The sequence below is a fragment of the Amblyomma maculatum genome, chromosome 1 (assembly GCF_055883805.1).
Source record: "Amblyomma maculatum isolate TAMU_Amacu chromosome 1, ASM5588380v1, whole genome shotgun sequence".
NCBI lineage: Eukaryota > Metazoa > Arthropoda > Arachnida > Ixodida > Ixodidae > Amblyomma > Amblyomma maculatum.
This window is the reverse complement of record NC_139344.1, coordinates 404,648,319-404,674,379: the sequence shown is the minus strand read 5'-3', so window position 1 is coordinate 404,674,379 and position 26,061 is coordinate 404,648,319. Positions and strand designations below refer to the sequence as shown.

Below are 26,061 nucleotides of genomic sequence, written 5' to 3'. Positions count from 1 at the left end.
ATGAATAGGAAATAAACAAACGTGGCTAACAGTGAACAACATTCGCTTAAGAAAAAAAGACGTAAAGGCGCGCAAAACGAGAAGGTGCGCATATGACAATAAAAATTTTCTGATATCACTGCACAGCCTGCACTGGAGAAATGCGCAAGTCGAGCGTTGCTCTGTTGTCTGCGAGATGTGTTAGCGGGATTTCGCGAGTGACAGATACTGTTCCTTTCCTTTCCTGTAAACCAATTTTAGAACGCCGGTGAACCTTGATGCTTTCAACGGAACGCTGGTTGTGTTCCACACAGGGCGCATAGAGAAAAAAATGTTAGAGCAGCGCTATCTAGAGTTTTTAGATGGCGCTGATTAGAGGGTCTCTTCTCAGATGTGTCTTAAGAGGAGAATGACGAAAGCCTACCCTTCCTCTCCTATCATTTGCCTCTCATTTTTTTGTCTTTTATCGGCGTCCGTTGCAGTGTTACATATAATTATAATTGGTTTACAGGAAAGGGAAGACGCAGTATCTGTCACACTTTCTCCGACAAGTATGCGTTTGGACGGTACACCGTCGCTCCTGTCGCGTAGCGTTTCTTGGCACGCGTTGTGTGGGAATGCAGATGGCAGGAACGCTAGACAAGGTGAGACTTTTGTTTGGTCGCATCGAATTTGGCGGCTGGTGACGTCACTTCTCTGTCGACCAATCAGGTGTCACGCTCGTGCGGACAGCTTTCGTCGACGACAGTATAAGCCATTAAAGGCTTTCGCCTTAAAATATAGAGAGAACACTCGGGTGAAACTGGCCTCAGGACTGGACTGGATTGCTAAACTTTATTTCGTCGCTCAAGCAGCTACAAGGGGGACGTACTAGATGGCCGTTAGTCCATGGCTGGCGGCGACCTCATTAGCCCGCTCGATGGCCTGTTGTCGGATCTTCAGGTCCGAGCTGAACAGCACGGCTTCCAAACATTCGGGCGAAGGGAGCTGTATTGATTCCGCCGCAGGCGGATCATTTGAGCAGTTCCAGAGAATGCGGTCGTACGCCGCTCTTTCGCCGCATTTATTGTAGTTTGGGTAGTATATCACAACTACGCAGGTATCTAGTATTCTCACCCAACGCCACAGGGCACAACGGGGAGAAATGTTTTTAAATTCAAGTGTACAACTTTCTTGTTGTCAAATAATTACGCTATGTTTTAAGGCCACTATTTTAACATAAATATAAAGATGTAATTTATTGAAGAAACGTGCAAGACTGCAAGTGGTCTGCTCTATCAGCTCGGCATGGATGTGGTGCACCAAACGACTTTTCGCTTGGTGTTCAACAGGTGAGTCACGTTTTTCTGCTTGAAAACACCGAGTCTACATGGCAGCAGGTTGTTTCCATAAGGCGCAGTACGGAATTTAAAGCCCGGCGTCCATGCAAGTTTCGTTACAAAAGTACGAGGATGGAATGAGAGGGCATGAGGGCCTAGAGCACAAATGTATAAGCATGCGCTTATTTCGCGGTGCAGCTTAAGGGCAAAGTCATGCGCATTTATGAAACCCTGAGTCCGTTTGTTACTCTGACAATTGCGGGCAGATTGTTTTGCTCGTGGTATAACACACCGCAAGCCTTTTTCTTGCGCCGGCGCTGAATGAGCGCTTATTTAAAATCCCGAAAGGGGTCATATTGGTATATTTCAGGTACATTATCTGCGCCTGTTGTCAACTCGTATTTACAGTCAAATCAGTCAAATCCGAATACGTGTGTCGTTGTGCCAGCGTTTCTGTATGGCGGAGCACTTTCTACTGCATTCAAAACAATTTTTAACATAGTTATGACTTGTGAATGTGGTTTGGTAATTTATAATAACACGTGCGTGTATAGACATTTTTAAGACCATTCTGCCATGCCGTCAGGCGGCCCTTCCTGCAGCAGCTGCTGCCCTGTGTCGTGGTGCCGGAACAACGGCAGAACGCACAAGAATCGAACAGCAGGGCAGTGAGGAATACAGTTCCTTTCTCTTCATAATATTTGGACTGCTCACGATTAGCAGGTCACAAAATATTCAGCCTTGTGACGAAATTTTGCATAAAAGAGGGAAACAGGCTGGCGACTTTGGAGCCCCGTCTATGTTTTAATATCTGGACCAACTGCAACGCATTACCTGTACTTTTGAGCATGCTCAACTTGTCTTACTTTTTTTTTTTCTGCAAGCACTAGCGATGTGTTAACTTTTTGTCTTGTGTTCTCTGTTATTTCTAATGAGGTGTTTGCCTTTCTATCGAGCCTTTCTCCACCATGCTGGTCTTGGTTAGTGCCCAAATTTTGTTCCCATTTTTTATCTTGCCCTAAAATAAAAAGGTTCCTCGACACTCCGTCTCTTTATTAAATATTGCATGCTGAACGACTAATTACTCAAAAGAGGCGACAATCGCGCCAAAAGAACCTTTGTTGATTTATGAATCCATGTCTGCCTATTATAAGTACACGTTTCTGCACACCTTACATTCAAAAATAATTTCTGGACGACGAAGTTCGCAGAAGGGATAAATGAGACATTCTATCTACCTCAGGCCACAGACAAACGTGGGTAAAGCGTAGGCAATTCGAAATTCTGGCCAGTGAAACCCAAACAAGTGTGTGCCAGTTGTTTCCACGCACCTTGGGTGCACTAAAGTCCACTGGGCGGCAAGTAATTTGAAACTCGCGCCAGTGAAACCGGGAGCATCCGAAAGTACGGGCCAGTTGTTCTCACTCAGCGCTAGGCGCGCTAGAGTTGATTGGGCCGCTGAGGTCTATGGGAGCCTCCTCTCTTACTCATTCTTTATGGTTCACCAGTTTCAACGCCAAAATGCGTTTTGTTGTGCAAAGAGAATTTAACATTAGATGTTCACATTAGACATTCACATGAGCGGCGACAAATGACCAAAACAGGAAATACACATGATTAACAACAAATGAAAGTGCACATAAGATACATCCTAAGGAACAAATACATCACAAATCAGTATTTACATTCAGAATAAAATTTGGCAGTTCGTCATGATGACATATACAACAATGAATGGCAATATACATGAAGGTATAAACAGTGTAGGATAATTTGCCAGATAAAATGGATATAAGCATATACAGCAATCGCATGTACAGTATGTATTGCACTTGTGGGTTGCGATGTGAACATAAATATTTACATTATATTACAGGCACCAAGGTGGGTTAAAAACCACCCGGACAAGTCCATCCGACAGGGAAACAAAAGGGCAAGACCACTGACGAAGGAACTCTCGCTCCCCAAGGTAGAAAAGTTCCTCAGCCAGAACGCTTACGATCTCCTTTCGCTGACGCGCCAGGATAGGGAAAAGCGCACGTCGGCGCCGGCTCGATGCGACAGCCTCACAACGATTGCGCCATAACGCGAAAGCGCCAGCTACAATCAGCAATCGTGCAAAGCGACCGCGAGGACATCTACCATTTATCTGAAATCAGTTAATACCTGGACTTCTGAAACCGGCATGAACTGCCCTCCAAAATACACGAGCAACGACGCATTGCTGGGCCATGTGACGATTGGATTCCTAAAGTGGGTAGTTGGGGCACTTCGCTGTCCGCACAATGCCCCATTGTTGCAGCCGATATCGTGCAGGCAAAACCCTCCACTCCAAAAGCCACATAAAGTCACGTGAATGCCCTGGCAGAAACGACGCTGTGAGTGGTAACCAACAAGTGGAGTCCGCCCTTCGCCTACGTTCCGCAGGCACCAGCGGAAGTAGTAACGTTCCCATTGACTCCACTACTCTGTTCGCTGAGACGTCTAAGTCAGGGCTCACAGGGCGGGCAAGGCGACGAAATGCCACTATAGTGGCATTTCGTGTATATATACACGAATAAAATAACAGGCATCCGGAAAGCCTGAGAGCCCCTGTTGAGTGGCATGTCTGGGACAAGCTCCCTCACACGTGTGCCAAAAAATAGAAAGCAAGCACCCGTGCTGGGCTCTCATCACCCTGCAGCAAACGAAGAAGGTAGCGTAGAGCCAGCAGCCGATAGCAGACAGACAAAGAAGGGAAGGCATACCCACCCTTCGAACGTGGCTGGCCGAGTGCCGCACGGCATACTAGTTCTGTGCGACCTGCCCAAAAAATGAACTTACAAGAGACTGAAGAGAACGTAAAATTCTGAGAGGTGGATGCGCTACATGTGCGAGGTACCATATTCGCCCGCAGAAAACAGTGTGGACAGGGTAGCGTTTCTCCAACATGGGTAGTTCAAAGGCACTGGCTGCGCACCTCGTTTAAGACGGTAGTCCACACCGAAGCTGCTATCCCACGTGCCTCATAATCAATGCCAAGTATGCGGATGGTGTCACTGTGCGTAATTGGTAGGGCACCATTAAGGCGCGCTTCTGGCCTGCCAATTAAAAGATATTTACTTTTTTTCAAAATTGAGAGCAGCCCCAGACACCTTGCCGTATCTGTAAAAAAAAAATGAAGGCAGCGCAGCAGGCTCGCTTCATCACGTAGATACAACGTAATATCATCCGCGTAAGCAGTTGCACGCAGCGTCTGACAGCCTGGGAGAGAGAGGCCACGGATACTTTGGTCTGTAATTATTTCCCTCAAATAAGGCTCTAAGCTGAGAGCAAACAAAAGAGGCGAGAGGGGACAACCTTGCCTGACACCGCGGGTCACAGGGAAAGGGGCACTTTCCCACCTATCCATCGCCAGTGTGCTTTGAATGCCATCATACATGCTTTTAATTAAATATATTAAATTTTGCGGAAACTGAAAAGCATCCAGAACGCCGAATATGTAGCCATGTTCTAGCTGGCCAAAAGCTTTTTCATGATCTAAAGATACCACTAGCTAGGCGTCTTTGTGTGTAATCAATAATGTCTCGAGTGGCATACGACAACCTATTATTTCCCTGCCAGGAACTGAGCACACCTGATGACAACCAATAAGGGAGGCCATCACACCCCTCAAGCCCCGAACCACGATGGCTGCGAGAGCTTTGTAGTCTACGTTTAGAAGGGTGATCGGCCTTCACTCTTCTGGACGAGATGACCCAGGATCACGTTTTGGGATCAAAATTATTCTCCCTTTTCGAAAACTGGCCGGAAAATCTAAATGCTCAAAGCACTGTCGAAGGACATTGGTCAGTGCTGGGTCGACAACGTCCCAGAAACCCAAATAAAATTTCATAGGAAGCCCATCAGGCCCAGGCGCTGACCCGCGTTTCATTGACTCTAAAGCTGTCTTTACCTCTTCTAAAGAAGGAAGAGCACAAAGCACATCATGCATCTCCGGGATCACCAGCGGCAACCCAGCTAACATTTGATGCGTCACTACAGCTCCTACATCAATCGTAGCATCTGAACACGCCATTAGTTTGAAGTGCGTCAAGAAACCCATACAATCCCTAGTTTGATAGGACGCAGAGTGGGGCGCTCCGCTCAATGCTAAGCTATGGATGTAAGTTCTTCGCGCAAATCGAAGCACCTCAGGATGTGCAGATGGACTACGCCTTCCACGCCAGGCCGCCGCCGAAAGGGACGAGGCTCCAATAAGGCACTGATATCGGCTATGTAACTCCTCGCACCAGGCGCGCCTCAGAGGGGTATGCCAACCCACTCTGTGTGCGATGCGGATCTTTGCAGCCGTGTCTACCAGCTCCTGAGACACTCGACGACGTAGTGCACGACCCTCTACCGAACTGTGCATGCGCCAAATTGATTTGAGCGTGTCCCATTCATTTTCAGCACTGTCAGAAAGCGAGACGCGTAAATCTCGCGACAAGCTCTCACGCGAACGCCAATCGTGTAGTACGCGCGCATCAAAACGCCACGGACGAAATGAGCCAGCGCTAGGAAAGGAAAGGCTGAACATGACTGGCCCGTGGTAAGAAATATGAATGGGCGTCTGAGGCAAGGTCACAACATCCATAGCCGACACATACTTTGAAAGGGACTGTGGCACATATGCGCGGTCTAGCCTGCTCGCAGATGAACCACGACGCCATGTCCAGCAGAAACGCGACCCATGCATAAGTTAGTGGGCATCAAGAAGCGCAAAATGCTGAACCAGGCGCTGCAGCTCACGTGCGTTCCAAGTCGGTCGCCCTCGACCAGGGCCTTGAACATCAACATGTGTCTATGATACAATTAAAATCGCCCACTGTTATTACATGGCGGCCGTCTAAAAAGTAAACATCCAACCCTTTAAAGAAGTTATTACTAAGGCTGGAGTCCGCCGGAGCATAAATGCACAAGATGCGCAACCTCACAGTAAACCCGTTATAAGTCAAGTGATGATCGCGCAAAAGGGATCTATTTAGCACCACAATTCCTACGCCACACGAGCGCGAAGTGGCGAAAGAAAAGAAGCACTCCAAATGAAAATCGCGCTTAAAGGCCAACACATCAGAACGAGTAGTAAAATTTGTTTCCTGAAGAGCACTAGATATCAGAGTTCGTTCTGAAAGCGAAATCTACTATTTCTGTCTGTTTTCGCATATTACAAAACCCCTGAGAGTTTAAAGAAATAATTTTCAGTCCTAATGCCATATTGGGTGTCAATTTTGAACGCCATTAAGGCAGATGCGCGCCCTGAGGTGGCTCCACGAAACTGCTTTGCACTCACATTAGGCGGAGTTTCCCGGCCCTCCTGAAGAAGGACGGGACATCTTAAGAGGGTGTTCCTCCGGGCGACCTTCTTGTGCCGCATCCGACCCTAAGGTCGGTGATGAAACACAGCGCTTATTCCTTTCTCGCTGGAGCTCGATGTCCATATCACATTCACTGAGCGGTGAAAGCGACGGGGAGTGTCCGACCGACACCAAGGCTGAAAGAGCGGCTGGAATCGTCCACATACTGTTTTTGGCTCACAACCTCAGATGACTCCTTTAAATCCTTTCGTAATGCCGGCAGCTTCTTCTCGCGTCCCGTTTGCTTTTGCAAGGCTCCACGAATCTTAGAAACGCCAGCAGTGGCCGGCGTCGCCGCCAGCTTCATAATACGACTAGCCTGTGTTCCGAGTGCAGCGCGGGTTTTTGGTGGAGTCAAAGCCTTAGATGCCGACTGCACCTTCTTTCCGCGAACTCCATGCTTGGACTGGACGCCGCGATCTTTAGCCTTGCACGGAGGCTCCGGTGACAATGCGGCAGGAGCTGCCTCGATAGCAGTAGGCTCACACGACGATCTAGGGGCCACCACGACGTCAGCCGCCGTCGCGCAAGCAATCTCAGGCTGGGATGGACCAGTCGTATGCTTGTCCAACAGCATGTCATCACTGCTGGCCGTTCCTTCCGGCATTGTACCAGAAGACGAATTCGTGAACGTTTTTGGTGTCGTACCCTCTACAGAGTCCATTTGCACTTCCTCCTTGCCTTTAGCCGACTCAACTGGCTTGGCAGATGGGGCTGGCACTGTAGGCTTCATGGGTGTAAGCGGAGGAAACGCACTTGCCGCTGCGTCCGAGTAGGAACGGCGCAACGGGCACGTCACCATCGGGTGGTCATCACTGCAGCGTCGGTAGGGCAGAGTGCAGCCTTCGCCTTGATGACTGTGGATACCACAGCGTCCACAAAAAGGCGCTGAAGACTGCGCCCGAAAGTGATCCGAGGAGCCACATCGCCGGCAAACACGCTGCATACCTTTATAGTCAAAGGTTACGCGATGCCCAGCAACGCGTAGATAGTTGGGTACTGGTGACGACGCAGACATGTCCATCCGCACATACCGTGTCCCAGTGAGAACACCCTTGAGGGAGCTTATCTGGCCCACAGTGACGGACAGGACTTTACAATGCTGGCTCGGGACCTGGACGAGCGTTTCATTTGAAACGTAAGACGGCAGGAAAAGGCCGGCCACGGTGGTAACTTGAGGCCCAACAGGGACGATTGGTACACGCTCGCTGCCGATGACGAGGCAGCCGGCGTCAACGATTAGTGACATGGATATGCCATGCTCCTCACTGTAACTTGAAAAGACTGGGCGCCCATATGCTGGACGCAGTAAAATTCGGGTAAACCCACTATCGAGGCCGCCGCGTCGACGACGGTCTCGGGACTGGGCCCCGCAGGGACGACTATGTCGAAGACCAAAGTCTTCGAAGGATTCCACGGCGTTGAAGGCGCCATGGTGACAAAACCACGGGACGCTCCTAACGTGAAACACGCAGGGACGCCTGTCACTATCAACCGTCAGTCCGTGATGGTAACTCCATCTTGTTCAGGCTATGGAGATGTGTTACACCATCACACTTTCTTATCAGACCGATTATGACAACCCGTTGCATAAAGGTTGGCAACGCAGGCATTAAAATTAGAACGACGTTTAAGCATGGCGTTAAAAGTAGACGCAATAGCACCTTTAAAACTGCCCTCTTATTACACGGACTGTAAAAGCTGTTTCTTCTTCAGTTTATTAAAACTCTCAAAACTCTTATCACAAACATTGTTAGTATAGCAATAAGCACAGGAATGTGCCCACTAGCTGCCCCTCTTTTCGATGAAGGCGAAAAACAAGGCGCCCGTGTGGTATGTGATCTCAGTGCACCTTGAAGCACCCCAAGTATTTAGGCCAGTTCAAGCACAAAATAAGGAAAAAAAAAAAACCTGGAGGGAGGGGTCAATGCTACTACACCGAATGTTGAGCGATAGCTCTGTTGCCACAAAGCTGGTTTCAATGTTCATTTTATTAATGCGATAACACTAATAGGCTATGTTGTAGCTGGAAAATCTGTCTCTAAAAGTATGTCTGGTTCGATTTGGCTTATAAGAATTAACGTCTGAAAGCAACTCAGGATATGAGAGATGCTGAAGTGGAGTGCTCCTCGAATTTCTACCACCTTTCGGGTGTTCCCAATGCCGTTTGTACAGTGAACTCCAAGTGATTTCTTTTATGCAGTAACGATCACAAACAAAGCATTAATTAATTAATTGGCTCACTGGAAGGGAAAGGCGCTGTAACTGTCTCACTTGTTTTCTGTGGACACCGAACCTCGCCGTAAGGGAAGGGAGGAAGGTGGGAGTGAAGGTGGAAAGAGAGAAAGAGGAGCCGGTAGTGGAGGGCTACGGCGTAATTTCGGCCACCTGGAAATCTTTAACGTGCGCTGACATCGCACAGCACACGGACGCCTCTTCGTTTCGCCTCCATCGAAACGCAGCCGCCGAGGTCGGGTTCGAACCCGGGTACTCCGGACAGTAGTCGGGCGTCTTACCACTGTGCCACCCCGGCGGGGGCTCACAAACAAAGCATTATGTACGAAACTGCCAGTTTCTGGAAAGACGCAGTATCTGTAACACTTCTGGGTGAACACCTGACCGCGCCCTAAGGAAAGGGAGGAAGGTGAGAGGGAAAGAGGACAGAGAGTGCTGCGATATTAAAGGGCTCAGGAACACGGTGTAAGAATACAATATTTTTGCACCGGATGGAGGCGAAATGAAGAGGCGTCCATGTGCTGTGCGATGTCAGCGCACGTTAAAGATCCCCAGGTGGTCGAAATTACTCCGTAGCCCTCCACTACGACTCCTCTTTCTCTCTTTCCCCCCTTTCACTCCCATCTTCCTCCCTTTCTTTACGGCGCGGTTCAAGTGTCCATAGAGCAAGTGTGACAGATACTGCGCCTTTCCCTTCCTGTGAACCAATTATTACTATTGCTCAGGAATATCGACCACCTGGCTTAACCGCTGGCGGTCGGGTTCGAATCGGAGTACCCGGGTTCGAATGCGACCACCCCTGGGGCGGCTCGAGGAGAAGTGTCCTCTCATGAAGAGACAATAGTCCAATTTCTCCTCAATAAAGTTTCCTCCTCCTCCTCGTGTTACCGCCGGCGTCTACGCTCCGATAGAGGCGAAACAGGGAAGCTTCCGTGTTCTGCGCGATGTGAGTGGACGTTAAAATGATAATAAATAACAACTGGTTCACAGGAAAGGAAAGGCGCTATATCTTCACCTGAACTACGTCTACGGGAAGGGAAGAAGGTGGAAGACTAAGCGGAAAGAGGAAAAGGTGTAGTGCAAGGGAGTTATTTCGACTACCTGGTAGTGGCGTCGCGAGGTGGGTGCGGGGGGTGCGGTCCGCACCGGGTGCAACGCTCAAGGTGGTGCAGCAGTTAGCTGGGGGAAGCGATGGGGGGGGGGGGGGGGGGGCGAAATAAATTTTTTGTAAAGACACGAAAAGGCGCGCATTGGTGGAGACGCTGAATGACAAGTGTGATCTCCTCGTAGAACGAATTATTCTCTTGTGAGGAGCGCTTGAACACACATTCCTTATTTTATGCTAGAGACTGCACGCCATTTTAACGTTGGACCGGGCATATGTACGTGCGTGTACCCTGCGCCGGAGCGTATTAGACGACACCCGACGGCGGCTGCGCCGCCGCATCGCCTCGTCTTGTTTATGTGCACCTCACTCTCCTTTCCCAGGCTAGGACCACTGGCAGCATCTCTCCAGTAGTCTTTTGTATTTTGTCTTATTCATTTATCTCCTGCACCTTTCTCGCTCCTGGGCCCAGTCACGCATCCGCCTCACGCTTTCAAAACGCCGAAAGGCACCGAATACATGTTGCCCAGGGGATGGCAAACCTGATCATTACACGCTGACTAGAACAAAAAAAAAAAAAAAATGACAAGGAGGGCACCTACGTTATATGCACCTATGGTGTTCAGCTCTTGGCGAAGTCAATGCTGTGCAACTGTATTGCAGACAAAAGAACTATCCCTTGACAAAGTAGTAGAAAAGTTGGAGGCTCTAAAGCTTTTTCTCCAAAAGGAACATGGTCGCCTAGTGGAAAATGCTGTTGAGCAGGAGCTCATGAAATGCAATGAACTTGAAATTGCACTTGAGAGGCGTGTCAGGTTAAGGAAGAGAATGGCAGGTGAACAAGCCAGAGATTCGGGACTTTCTTTGCAGGAAGAAAATAAGAGGACGATACTGGAGTGCATTGATAGATTTTACGTCGAGCTCTGCACAAGATCCAAAAGCGATTCGAGATGTGGCAACTCTGTTTCGACCTGTTGAAGCAAACCTTTATTCAGGTGAGGAAAAGCTCAAAGTTTCTATTCCGAAACTTACCGAATTCTATGACGGACTGTCTGACACCGCTCTCCAATGAACGTTTCCACCACCACCGCCTCATCGAAATTCCTAGGATGAGATATCTCAAAGCAGGCGGAATTGCCCTCGAAGTCGCCAACAGTTGGGCAGCATTGGACTTCTTGACATTCACGATGGAGTGGGATTTTGTAGACAACCTGTCATTAGGGCTGTAGATTATGTGGCTCACGGTATGTGTGCCTGTGGCATCGTGTGAGAAAAGTTTTCTAAGCTGGAACTAATAAAAAAACCATTGGAGATCTACAATGGGTCAGTTTAGGCTATCAGGTCTGGCATTATTATCGATTGAAAGTCACCTGGCAAAAAGCACCGATTTTAATCAAGTGATCAGCAGCTTCGCAGTCCCGGAAGCCAGGAAAGCAAAATTTTGATTTGAGTTTCGATTTTTCTTTACACTCAGCGAATATCTGCTTTTAATATAACCATGATTTTTTTTTGTTACAACTTCCATGAATAAAAGTGGTTTTAAGTGCTCAAACATTTTGTAACAGTAGAATCTCGGTTATACGAATCCCACAGGGGTCGCGAAAGAAATCCTATAACCCGAACATTGGTATTATCAAAACGAAAGAGAATAAGTTTGCAGAATCATGGGAAGGCCAGTTTCGCAGAGCTGTGTACGTCCGAGAAGGGTTATTACGGTCGCGCGGTCACAGCCCGCCACTCGCGGCGCGCACAGCGTCACAGGCAATAGCGACGTCGGCGTCGTGCGCGCCACGTGCCTCCGCGGACTTCTCGTGGTGCGTACAGCACGACTAGAGTCACTATATAGGCTTAGCACGACAAAATATGGCGACGGGCCGGTCGAGCGGCGCCGCAGACTACTCGCGAAGTCTGCGATGTGCGGACCACGCATCACCGCAAACTACTCCTGATGCGTACATAAAGCGCGGCTGGCGACTGCGTAGTGCTCAAGGTTGCGGTCACAGTTCAAGCGTTCGTGTTCGTAGTGGCGCTGGAGAGTGACCGGAACATCCGGAATTTTGCACATTGTACACAGTGCGTACCGACCGGGAATTTTGCTAATTTGTATCATCCCAAAATTCGTATCAACCGGATTCGCATTACCAAAATTTTACTTATATAGGTCAGTTCGTGATTGAACTTTTGCCTTGCACACTTTGCGTGAATGTCAGCTTTTAAAAACACAGTGATAATTTTGTTATAATTTACATGAAGAAAACTGGCCTTAAGTGTTCAACTTTTTTTTTATATCGGTCGGTTCTTGATTGTTTAACGAATGCATTCGAGGGATACATGTAAGCTTTTTAAATTTTGTGTATGCGGCAGACATAATTATTTGCTCCTTGTGACTTTTGCAAGTGTCATGTTTTCTGGCATGTCCATTAAATGTGCTGATTAACGGCTTGTCTGTTTCATGACTAGTTATTTGCTGTGCGTTCCAGTTGTCCTTGAGTTATAGATTTGCCTCTCTAGTTTTCACTTGTCATTCCTATGCATATTCCTGCGCGCGTGATAACGTGCACAGTCTGGCATTGTTTGTGTTCACCATTCCTTTCCACTGAGCCATTATTACCGGCATAAGTGCAGTTGTTTATTGTACGTTGGAAATTTATTCCTGCGCTGAATTCGTGTAACCAGTGTAATAAGCCCTAACCCAAGGAGGACACAGGAAGGCGCTTTTATACGGGTTATCACGTTTTTTCGCTGATTCTTTTTGATAGTCTCTTAATATGTATGCAAAGTTGCACTGCTACTCCGTCATAGTCATTGTAGCATTTACCACTTCACATCCTCATAATAATGGTGCGCATACGGCTACAGTGATTCCACGCTTAATGCTTACACATTGCGTAGTTCAGGGGCCACTTTGTTCTTATGGTCTGGTACTTGCAACTTAAATGTGCAAATGATTCCGCCTTTTTCGGATATATGTGCTTTTAATGTGATGTTTTACTGAATTATCAGTCGTGGGGCACGAGTATGTTAAAGACAAAAAAAAAAAAAATGCCGCTCGCACAGCATGATTGGGTGCAACGCGAACTTCAACGCAAACCATGAGGACAGAGGAGGTAGTTGCGATCCGGTGCCTAAATCGCGGGGACAGAGGGGGGCAGAGGGGGGGGGGGGGGAGGTGCAGCGCTGTGCCTCCGCACCGGGTGCGGGTGACCCTAGTGACGCCACTGGTACCTGGTGATGTTTAACGTGGGGAGGAGGTGTGTGTTGCTGGCCTTACAGGGCTGGGAATGATAGGCTTCAGCCTGCCAGAGGAGGTGGTGAAGGGTGGCTGATTCTTGACCTGATGGGGCTGGGCCAACAGATAGGTCACCGCCGATTGCAGCGGGGGCTAGCCTGTCACTGATATTTATCTGTTGCAGGCCGTCATTGCACCCGCCTCCGCTTCGGTGGTGGTGGACGACGGCTGTTGTTGCGGCGCGCGCATTTCTATTTTTTTGTCTATTTTCTCTTACGCCGTGCATTTAATTTGGTTCACAGGAAGGGAAAGGCACAGTAACTGTCACACTTGCTCTGTGGACACCCTAACCGCGCCGTAAGGGAAGGGAGGAAGGTGGGAATGAAAGTGGAAAGAGAAAGAGGAGCCGTAATGGAGGGCTACGGAGTAATTTCGACCACATGGGGATCTTTAACGTGCGCTGACATCGCACAGCCCACGGACGCCACTTCGTCCGTGTGCTGTGCGATGTCAGCGCACGTTAAAGATCCCCAGGTGGTCGAAATTACTCCGTAGCCCTCCATTACGGCTCCTCTTTCTCTTTCCACTTTCATTCCCACCTTCCTCTTTTCTTTTTTTCCTACAGCCACAACAACAGCCTGCCATCCGGCAGTTTGACTGGTTGTAGGATGGCATTGCACCCGCCACCGTAGGTATCTCTCCCCTGATGGGGCCAGGACAGGTTGGTCATCGCCGCTTGCAGCGAGGGCTAGCCTGTCGTCGAGTATTATCTGTTGTAGACCGTCATTGCACCCGCCACCGCTTAGGTGGTGGACGACGGCTGTTGTTGCGGCATGCGTCTTTCTTTCCCTTCTCCTTTTCTCTCCTCTATTTTCTCTTCTGTCTGCACGAGACAGCGGAAGTGGCTCAACTACAGAGCCAGTAGCAGGCCCGTGCATTTTCTTTTCCTTCTTCCTACAGCCACAACAACAACAACCCGCCACCGCTTCCGTTGCGGACGACGGCTGTTGCAACGCGCGTCTTTCTCTTTCCTTCTTCTCTTTCTCCTCTATTTTCTTGTCCGCATGAGGCAGCGGAGGTGGCTCAGGTACAGATTCAGTAGCAGGCCAGTACATTTTCTTTTCCTTCTTCAACAGCTGCAACAAGAACAACGTGCACTGACATCGCACAGCACACAGACGTCTCCATTTCACCTCCATTGAAGCGTTGCCGGTGGCCGACCGGTTCGAATACGGGTAAACCGCTAGTTTTCGGGCGCCTTACCACTGGCCCGCCACGGCGAGGCCCGTTAAAGATGCCTAGGTGGCCCAAATAGCACCGTAGCCCTCCACTATGACATCACTTCATTCTTTACACCTCTCCTTACCTGAACCTCTCCTGTGCAGACAAAGATAAAATCAACGCCTTAATCCGCATGGCTACCAAAGCAGCGCTCAACCTACCGAAGACCACTAGCACGCACAGGCTCTTAAAACTAGGAATGCACAACAATATACAAGAACTTATAGAGGCACATCGGTACACACAGTACCTTCGGTTGGCTCGCACGCAAACAGGACGACATATACTGGACACTCTCGGCATTAGCATACCCGCACATGCTGAAGAGTTAAACCCTCTCCCTCAGGCCGTGCATTCAGCGCTTATCCTCAAACCTCTTCCTAAGAACGTCCACCCAAAACACCATCAATCCCGCTGCGTCGCACGAGCCAAAGCTCTCCATAAACACTATGGGACTGCAGAGGATGTCCGCTGGGTGGACGCCGCATGTGGTTCAGACCGTTCGGTAGCTGTGGCCTACAATCCAGCAACCCCCCCACCCACTCACTTCATAGACCCTCCCTGTAACTCAGAAGAAGCAGAGGAAGTGGCTATAGCCTTAGCAATCGCCCAAACAGATGCGGCTTACATACTTAGCGACTCCAAAACAGCGGACGCGTCCATCCTCCCGCGTGGCAAATATTGAGAATGTGCATCCTGAATTCTGAGAGGCGTATTGAGCTTATATGAGTGCCGGCTCACTCTGGCAATCCCGGAAATGAGGCCGCCGATAACATAGCCCGAGGACTTATTAGCCGGGCAAATGGCGACCCATGCCGGGATTTCTCGAGGGAGCGGGCACATACATTTTCTGAGCTCACACAGCAAGCACGCCTTGCCCGTCGACTCTACCCCCCTCCCCACTTCCAGCTGTCTCACTCCCAACAAATCCTCTGGAGGCGTCTTCAAACACGAACGCTACTCATCCTTCAACGCCTATCCCACTACCGACCAGTTTCCCCTGAGTGCACTCTCTGTGGAGAGTTGCACGCCACCTTGGACCACATTCATTTCGGCTGCCCTGCCGATCCTCCCCCGCAGGGACAGCTCGCCATCGGATCATGGGAGGAATGGGAAGCCCTCCTTACGTCGCAGGACCTGGACATACAACTTCGCTGTGTGGACCGGGGTGCCAGTGCCATGGCCCTATGTGACCTGGACACATGCGCGTAATGTGAGGGCCGTGCGGTGGCCCTGAGCCCTTGAAGGGTCCAAACTCGCTCGTTTAATAAAGTTTTTTCCTCCTCCTCCTCCTTAAGATTTAATTCCTCACCTTCCTTTAGGCAACACCATCAAGACGAGGTGGTGTTGGCAGGGCGCGGGTCAGGTGTTCATGGAGAAAATGTGACAGATACGGCGCCTTTTCTTTGCTATAAGCTAATTTACTGTTTTAAGGCGAAATCATTTAACAGCTAATGAGTGGCGTCCGCGGAAAGTGTACACAAGATGTGCCCGCGATATTGCTCTGGATATCGGTGCGGTTCTGGTCTACAGTGACCGGTAGTTTAGTTACTGATACATGATGATAGTTAATGATCCCTATTAAAAAAACCTACATGCGATTTTATAGGCCCTAGGTGAAATAAAGCAAGAGTATGCAGGTGCCGATTTTTGGCTTAAAGGACTCATAAAGAAGTATTCAGGACTAGTAGAAGGGTACCCAGGATACGATATAGGTTCCGTGGTTTCCTTAACAGGCCCCTGTAACTGCTGCAGATCGCATATAGGATAAATTTTAGGAGATGTGAGAGGTGCTAATAGGTCCTGCATCTTCCCATGGCAGGACATAAAGGTCCAATCTACAATAATATACGAGTTCGTTATACTCATATCACGAGGATCTGTTTGTGCAAGGTTGCAAAGGCATATTTTCATTCACTCGTATGGTTTCTCCGCTAAAATGAATCAAGAGTTAAGCAATCGAGCGTTTTCAAAATTTATATGACGTGATCATTATTTAATGCATACTTTTCGTTATCCATCTCTTCCTAAGCTTTATGCAGATCGTTCTTTCCCATGAGCGAACGCATAAATCACAAGCAACAATCGCTATACCTCGTCCGAATTTTTGCTGCACGTTCATATTTGCAACTGAAGATGAGCCTGTTGTTGTTGTGGCTGCTTGGGCAGGTAGGTCACCGCCGCTTGCGGCGGGGGCTAGCCTGCCACAGAATATTTATCTGTTGTAGGCCGTCATTGCACACGACACCGTTTCGGTGGTGGACGACGGCTGTTGTTGCGGCGCGCGTGTTTATCTCCCTCTTCCTTTTCTTTCTTCTCTATATTCTCTTCTATCTTTCGACATAGCCGCAGCGAAAAAAACACAATCACAGAAGGAAGACACGTACACAAGGAGGACCAACGCTGCACTCACAACTTTGAAACAACTGAACGTTAGTGACCCATTCCTTATCAAGAATTCTAAGGAGGTGATTGATTTTTTAAAGACTAACTGTAACACTGGCTTCGCATTTTCTGTTGACGTAGAAGATTTGTTTTATTCGATTCCACACCAGGAACTGTTCACATCACTGAAGCAGTGCATTAAGAGTGGTGTCGTCCCTCTTCAGAATTGCGCTGGCATGTCTGTTGATAATTTTTTAACCCTTTTAGAGTTTTACCTTAAAGGTACTTTTATCACTTTTAACAACCAGCACTTCTTGCAAACTAATGGAATATGCATTGGGTCATGTGTAGCGCCCATTTTAAGCGATATTTTTTTAGCTAGCATTGACCAGATTTTAGCCTCTGTTTTAACCCGGACGAAGTCACGAAAGTGTACAGATACGTTGATGATTTTTAGTCCTTTTGGACAAGCGGAGCCCTTTACACTTTAGCGCTATAGTTAATAGAATTTTAGATGCTTTTAAAAAGCATGGGAAGGGACTGACGTTCACATATGAAACACCTGTTAAGAATGAACTGCAGTTTTTAGATGTCCGGATTAAGTTTCGCGGTGACCATCTGTGCTGGGCATACGCCCCCCGTGTGATGAAGCAACTCCTACCCTATGATTCGGCCCATTCAAAGATGATAAAAAGAAGTATTGTGAATTTGTGCCTAGAATCAGCGCTAGAGAAATCGTGCGAACATGAGATGCAGACCAGCTTTGATAACCAATTGGCAAGATTTGTGGCGTCAGGCTACCCTTCGTCGGTCGTGGCAGCTGTTTCCGAAACCCTCCTCAAGAAGATCAACACCCGCACTACGAACCTGAAGCCAAGAGAGGACAAAAGGGCTATGCGACCGGAAGTTGCCCCCTACTTGCATAAAGTGTCGCACAATCTGAAGAAAGTTGCGAGCAGGTTCGGGGTGCCTCTGGTATTCTCAGCTCCGGTGAAGCTGGCCCGCTTATGCCCTCGTATCTCGGGCACTGAAACCAGAAGAAATGGCTGCGAGAAAAAGCATGCCAGGCCATACGTGCACTGTAATTCTGGAGTGGTTTACGAGATCCCGCTCTCGTGTGGAAAAGCCTATGTCGGCCAAACTGGGCGTTGTGTCAACGACCGGCTAAGGGAGCATGCCCTAAATTTAAAGAATAATGAGAATGTGCACCTGGTTGAGCACTGTAGGGCATGCATGCATTGTAAGCCGCTTTTCGATAGTGCAAAGATTCTAGGCAAAAGCAGTAATCAAACAGCACGTGAGCTGCTAGAGTCGTATTATATAAGAAAAAAGGGGGGCAACTGTATAAGTGTGGCTTCTATCGTTTTGTGCAAGTCCGAATACGAGCTTTTCTGCGCCAGATGAAATGTATTCTCCTGTGCAAGCTTCGTTTTCGTTTGGCATTGGCACATGTGTTTTTTTTTTTTTTTATCTATCTCTCTCGTTATACCTGTTGCGCGCATGCGCGTACTAAGCAATATATTTCGCGTTCTTCTCGGAAATAAACCAGTTGTGAGTGCAGCGTTGGTCCTTGTGTACGTGTCTTCCTTCTGTGATTGTGTGTTTTTCGCTGCGGCTATGTCGAATGTAAGCTACCAACTCGCCCAAAAGCTTGTTTTACTAAAGCATATCTCTTCTATCTGCACGCCTCTATTTTTTTTCTTTCTCTTTATTTTCTCTTCCGTCCGCACGAGGCAGCGGAGGTGGCTCGGCTACAGAGCCACCTCCGCTGCCTCGTGCAGATAGAAGAGAATATAGAGAAGAAAGAAAAGGAAGAGGGAGAGTCGAAAGACGCGCGCCGCAACAACAGCCGTCATCCACAACCAAAGCAGTGGCGGGTGCAATGACAGCCTACAACATATAAAAATCGATGGCTGGCTAGCCCCCGCCGCAAGCTGTGTTATGCCAGTTCGGATTAAAGAACCGGATGTGGTCGAAATTTCCGGCGTCTTCCACTACAGCATCTCTAGTAGCCTGAATCGCTTTGGGACAGTAAATCCCATAAATCACTAAACAATTTAGCGCACGCTTGGTTATCTGTAGAGAAGAAGATCTCTCGATCAAACCCTAGATCAACACCGCCTATAGTCTAGGTGGTGTTGCCTAGATACGGCGTAGCAAGACGGTGCATGTACGTACTCGCCCAATAGCTTTAACGACTTGCCGGATAAATATTTTCTGCTACTTTGGTAAAAATATACTTAGTTTTGTTTAAAGAAATATTAGATATTTAAGTCGCGTTTGTGTCGTTCATTTACTTCCGCTGCCAGGAAGAGGCGGTCTTTTTGATGTTGATTCGCATTTATGTACTGTATTCTGAAATAAAGAATATTCTTTTCCGCTGTGTTCCTTCGCATGCCGAGTCCTAAACCCATTATTGGGTTATACGGGCCTGATGAGTGCTGTAACATACTCTAACTACATTGAAGATATTATTTGCCAGAATCACGCAGCATTCGGAAGATTCCACTTATGCAATCCGAGAAAAGTGGCGAAAAAACTGGTTTGGTTTATGGGGTTTAACGCCGCAGGTGAGAGCTGCGGCAATTTCGACCACTTGGGGTGGTCACGTGCACTGACATCGCACAGTACACGGGCGCCTTGCTTTTCGCCTCCATAGAAAAGCGGCCGCCGCTGCGGGGATTCGATCCCGCATCCTTGGGAGCAGTACTTTAGCGCCGTAACCACTGCGCCACCCCGGCGGGGCCATTGAAAATTTTAATAATACGAAACATCGGTAGGCATGCAGAGATTGCGAAATCAAGGTGTAGCTGAGCCGTATGTGAAAGCAAAGGAAGATGTCTGTAGTGGCTGCACAGCAAATCGAGATGAAAGGCCACTTACATCGAAGGCGAGCCTGCAGCTTTTAAGTTTCCTAATTGGACAGTATATATAGTTGGAAACGTTGAATAAGAAAAGAAGCATTTAAAATACCTTTGAGTTGGCGTTCCGCTTTGAAAATTTCTGAACTGTCTTTGCTCTCATTTTTATTGCGGCAAATTCCGATGCCATTAGGGCATTTTATGACTTCGAAGGAATTAAAATTGTCAATGGCCCCGCCGGGGTGGCGCAGTGGTTACGGCGATAAAGTACTGTGCCCAAGGATGCGGGTAGAGTAGGTACGTAGGGTAGGTAGGTAGGTAGGGTGGGTGGGTGGGCAGGTAGGTGTTCGATCCCGCATCCTTGGGCACAGTACTTTAGCGCCGAAACCACTGCGCCACCCCGGCGGGGCCATTGAAAATTTTTGGGCGTTCGCAAATTCACGACATCATGACAAAAGCTCATGAGGAGTCGCACCGTCTACGCGGGCAGTGAGAAGCTCCATGTTTGCCCCTAGCGTGCGTGGTCCCAAAGTGTTAGCTTCTCGTACACAAGTAGTACATCATTGCCAGGGAGAATGAGGCCATAGAGTGGGTTACGCATGAACTGCTGTGCTGCCACATTTAGTTTACAGCTCCCTTCCTATAGTGTAATGCGTCAGCCGCGAAGTGTTGAGTGAGGACGAATGAGCAAGTTCGTTTCCGATGAGTCTGTTCACCTCCGCGAGACGACGCAGAGGAAGCATGCAGACGGAATGCTTCATCCGTTCTCCTTTGTCTTCGCGCGAAAATACAGCCGGAAGTGAAAAGGCACGCGTTCTCCCGGGAACGATGATATAAGCGCCCTTTTCTTCGAGGCCGCTATTTCCTACAGTGCTGGTGCACTTACCCATACCTGTAACAGAATGCTTGCTACTGCCATGTTGCCTCACCTAATGAAAATGACTCGTGTTAATATTAAATTTAAGGGATACTGAAAATGAATTTAAGTGAACGTTAAAAATCTCCAGGTGGTCGAACGTAGCTCTCCACTACGGCTCCTCTTTCTCCCCTTTCACTTTCACTCCCACTTTCCTCCCTTCCCTTACGGCGCGGTCAAGGTGTCCACGGAACAAGTGTGATGCGGCTTTCCTTTCCTGTGAACCTATTATTATTATTATTATTATTATTATTATTATTATTATTATTATTATTATTATTATTATTATTATTATTATTATTATTATTATTATTATTATTATTATTATTATTATTATAGGCCAATATCGGCGCTAGCACACGTTTTCGTAAACTGCATAGCCGGTTGTTCATAAGAAGTTTTAGGAGTTTATTCAACTCAAACATATCTGTAAATGACAGTTCGAACTCCCATTATGAATATCGGCTAAGTTTGGCTTGGAAATAATAAAAGAAAACACCTTTGCAACTTTGGGAAACAACTCTTAAGCGTGGGAATTTTCCTATATTTTAGGAAATCATTTGATTCAGTTAGGCAGACAATTTTACGCTAAGAATTAAGGAACTATGTCCTACGTGGGGCAGCGCTTAAATAATTTGTAAAATTTATTGCTTAATTCAAATTGCTGTTAGATTACTGTATACGCAGCTGCAAGGCATCCAATCTAATCTTGGATAAAAGAAATTTGGAATCTATATTCAGTCCTTTTTCATTTTTCTTTGAACATTGATATCTCCGACATTGCTTTAACTGCTGCTACTCATATATATACGGCAATGAAGTGAACGTTTTCTTTTCAGGTTTAGGCATTTATTCTATAAAGCGCAATTTAAACCTGTGGTTTAACAATCCTGACATGTGACTTATCATTACAGTGTGGCGAAACGACAGTAAACAGAGAGCATGACCGATATGGCGATGACATGTTTTTAATAATGGCTGTGGGCCTAACGCGAGTGCACGTGCCCTCGTCAATTCATTCTTGTTCATAGCAATATAAACTTAACTGACTTAAAGAAAACAGTATATACAACTAACCCGAAAAATAAAGCGCTCCTACCTAATATCAAGTTCAGCATAAACGAGTGGGGAATATTTTGTAAAGTTAGTCTAAGTTCTTTTAGGTCTGGTTGGTTAAGCATAGTTTATGGGGCTTGACATCCTAGAGAGCCCCAGGCTAAGCTGGACCATGGCTTCCGAGATCACCTCCCGCGCGAAGGGAACTGGATAATTTCGATCACCTGGGCTTTAACGTGTAATGACTTGGCACAATATAAAGGAGCTTCTCAACAGAAGTGGGGCTGGGTTGTCCTGGCACAATAATACAGCGCCCCAACTACTGAGCCCCCGTGGCGGTGAGGACCTTAATATAGGTCCGAACACAAAATATGTTAACTGAACGACAAAAGCATTTAAAATTGCATTAAATCAAATTGCATTTGTGAGCTCGCTTCAAATGCACTGGGTTCAAATGTCGTTCGAGTAGACGGAGCACTGGCGTAACGCTCATGATTTTCAAATGCCTTCGAAACACGAACACGAGAGCTGCGCTCGAGCACAGTGACTCCACGGCGACATCAATGAAACTGAGCTTCGAGGAAATAAGTTTTTTTAGTAGAAAAAAAAATCCTCTTTTTTACTAACAACTGTTTATTTACTACGATGTTTACCGCTACACTGCAGGGCGTCCGCGGTGGCAGTTTTCAACTTTGTCGGCATCCGTTTTCGTCTTTCATTGTTAATATAAACAGCGCGAACAGGAAGACACAAGACAGGACTAAAACGAAGCCTTTATATTAACTGTTTATATTATAAGCTGTTTATATTAACAATGGATGTGTACCAACTCGCCCAACAAAGTATCTTGGTAAGACGTTTTCGCCTTATCACTTTCAGAGTTAAATGCGTATCGGAAACGCTCCTAAATAAAACTGAAAGCCCTCGCCGTCTCTTACCACTGTATTTGTAACCCTGATATAGCAGATAGAAAACACGCGAATGGACAAACTCAATAAACGCCGTTAGCCTGCAGCTTCACTGCCCGACAACGATATAATGTTTAGGTTCCCGATTGCCTCTTCAGATTTCCGTTGGTAAGCACGGAACCCAGTCGAGACGGAAGGCCGCTCTCAAACAGAAATGAGATTTCGAACGAAATATTTAGGGTGTAGCAAAGGAGGAAAAAGGCAAACACGGAATTACAGAGTATAAGGCACGTGCCTACTTGCAATGCCATTCCCGTTAACTGATACCCGACGCTGTAAATTTATCGTCAGCCATTCACTATATACAGCGTCTCTATTGACCACGCGCGTCGGCGCCACAAGGAAGAAAATATGCCGCGTATGCATGTCCTTGCACGTAAATGCAAAGGAAGCCGGCGGGAATGCAAATCATTAAACATATACATCTGCCCTTTCATTTTTGAAGACGTACTGAAGATAAAGTTGATCTGCACGAACAGAATGTCGCGTTCTAACGACAATGACAATCCATTCCTCGAAAACGGTGATCTTCCAGTCTAAAAACAAAAAAATACAGGCCTCTTTATACCGACGGCTGTTCTGGCTAGCAAAATACAATGACGCCAACGCAAGTCTTGGAATTGATCTGGAGGCAAGGCTGCATTACCAGTCACAGGGAAGCGATGATCACCAATTCGCTGTCGGGTTTAGGTCACGAGTTTGAATAAAGCGAAGAGTATAGGTTTGGCTTTGCTTTCATAGGGTTTAACACCCCAAAGCGACTCGCAGGCTATGAAAGACACCGTTTTGCAGGCGTAAATTTTGACCAGCCTGGTTTTTTAACGTGCACTGACATCGCGCAGCATACGGGTGCTGCTTTTCGGCAGAACAGAAAAGTGGCCACCGCGTCTGGTATTCGATCCCGCATTCTTAGGTACAATTCATAAACTATTGCGACACCGCGGCGGGCGAAGTAACGACTATACTTTCCCCGCCAGTACACGAGGCTCTGAATTGCAGAAACACTAATATGACCAAATAGAGCGACAAAAACGGCTTTTTTTTTTTAGAACAAAAATTTGGTACCTTGCAGTCAGCGTCATCACTTGGGTACAAAATCGCGCGTTATGCACTTGATGTTTTGTGCCTTGTATTGCTCGCTTCGCTATTTCAATGCACGTCATCGTCGCCCTGGTTTATCGCCTATGGTGAGATTATGTCTCCAACTCTCCCAAACTGCTTCCTTACAGCCAGAACTTCACAATGCATTGCCACGGAAAAAATGAAATGACGGCTGCACTACACTCTACGAAGTACTCGTTAGAGCTGGTTGCTTTATAATATTATCACTACATGCAGCGCATCCACTGTTGTCTGCCCTTTACTCGGGGACATTCCGTGTGCAAGGGCACCGAAACTACGCCGATTGAGATTTCTGCATTCAAGTTGAACATGTGCAACGACAACTACATGATCGGCAGATGACCACTTGGAACAAAAAAAAAAAAAAAAAAGTTGCCTTGCCGCACAGGACACCTATAAATGTTGTCGAACTGAGACTGGCATGCCGCACAAAATTCGTGCTCTTCGATATTCGTGGATACAAGAAAATAAAAGTGCAGAATACTCACTTGCAGTTTTATATTCCATTAATTTTACCTCCCTTGCTACTCATGACCCGTCTTGCACGGCGGCGGGCATATCGCTATACGTATCTGCAGGGATTTCAACTGCGCACTGATTAGCCTGGCACAGCTACAATCCGACAGAATTGCTTTTTTAAAAGGTGGCAAAAAAGGGAGCTGACGACTTCCCGTGTCATTATGCAGCAAAGTTATGCGTGACAAGATGTCGATGTCAAAGCACTCAGCATGGCACAAGCTTCGACGAGCATCCCCTCGCGTGCACGCCATGCGTAATTAACGATCTGGTGTGGTAGTCGAAGCTAATGGGCCACCAATCCAGAGCTCCGCGTTTCCATTCACCGTTGCAGCCTAAACTAAGAAGAAATAGTAGTAATAACATATTATTACCGATTGAAACAACTGAAACTGGTCCATGCTTCGCGATCCGTAATAAAGTGGAGCGAAGAGCGCTGCAGTAGCGAATATTCGCGTTGTTATGATCACCGACGTGCCTTAACTGCCTGAATTTGAGAGCAATGCTCAGCATTAGTTCATGAATGGGCCCGCCTCTCTGAGGAATTTGCATAACTCTCTCAGCGCATCGCGAGCGATCATGTCTCGTGCGACGTACCGCGCGAGTGGTTCGGCGCGCGCACCAGGCCACGCAAGGGCGTCGGCGGCAGAAGCGCTTCACTCACCGCCACGAGGCGAACGGGCCGTCGTCGACGTTGTCGCCGGGCAACCGGCACGCGCCGATAATCCACGCGCGTCGCCGCACTGGGATATAGCCGACGACACTCACAGACCGGTGGCTGAGAAATGGGCGGCATTAGCTTCGCGCCTTTAGAAGGGACAGCCTCCCCTGGCGGTGCTGCGCTGAACTTCAATGTCGCGAGGTGCACAGACGGCCGCCAGGGGCCGCACTGGAAAGTGGGTCGACCCGGTCGTTCCCCTCGAAGGGCGATGGTTCCGAAGAATTGGAACGTTTCTTCAAGTTCGCATCGTCTCTGAACTAAGGACTACCATATTTGTGCACGCACCTTAACGTCGTTCTAAGCTGAAACGCAAATATTTGGGAATGATATTACCAAGAAAGGGCTTGAATTTTCTCAGCACGGCATTTCATTTTAATGCTGCCGAGCTAGATTATTTTGTTCTACAATTTCTGCTGTAAAAATACGTGGGTAGGTATCTTTCGCATACGCATAATCTTGGTGTGTTTTTGAACGCTAGAGTATTCGCCTCTGGAAAGGATACCGCGCAAAGAACCTACATTTGTCTTCTGAACATCTAAAAGGTACCTTGCCAAGATTAATAAGACACCCTGGTTATCACGGAATGACGCTCAGCTGTCTCTGAACTGTTTTGCTGAGACGTTACCATTGCGAGATATTCAAACGGTCATTTAGCTGAGCTAGCGTGGAGCCAGATAGAGCATATTCAAATAATACAATATATTGCAAGTGATCTCATGACCTTAACATGTCGGGCATTGAGAGATATATCCGTTATAACTGGTTGAAAACTATCTCTTTATAACAGAACGCATAAGTGCACTAATAACATAGATCAGGGACGTCCCAAGACGCGCTTGTCTCCTGTGTCGTCCCGGTTACGTTACCGAACTACTAAGTTAAAATCCACGACCAACTAGCCCCGTACAAAACTTTGCTGACGTGTGTAACCGCGTTCAGGGGCTAGAATTGCGCAGGAACTTATAACTCTAAGGAATACACACAAGAACTAAC

General features: G+C 47.6%; 1 protein-coding gene across 1 annotated transcript in view; it reads right to left on the bottom strand.

Annotated features, from left to right (window-relative positions):
* Window positions 1–25,135, bottom strand: part of LOC146208725 (seizure 6-like protein) — an 86,513-nt gene extending 61,378 nt beyond the window's left edge. Inside the window, exon 1 of the mRNA XM_084595954.1 lies at window positions 25,012–25,135. The gene's annotated coding sequence lies outside the window, so the exon portion shown is untranslated. The remainder of the gene's footprint in view (window positions 1–25,011) is intronic.
* Window positions 25,136–26,061: the final 926 nt, after the last annotated feature.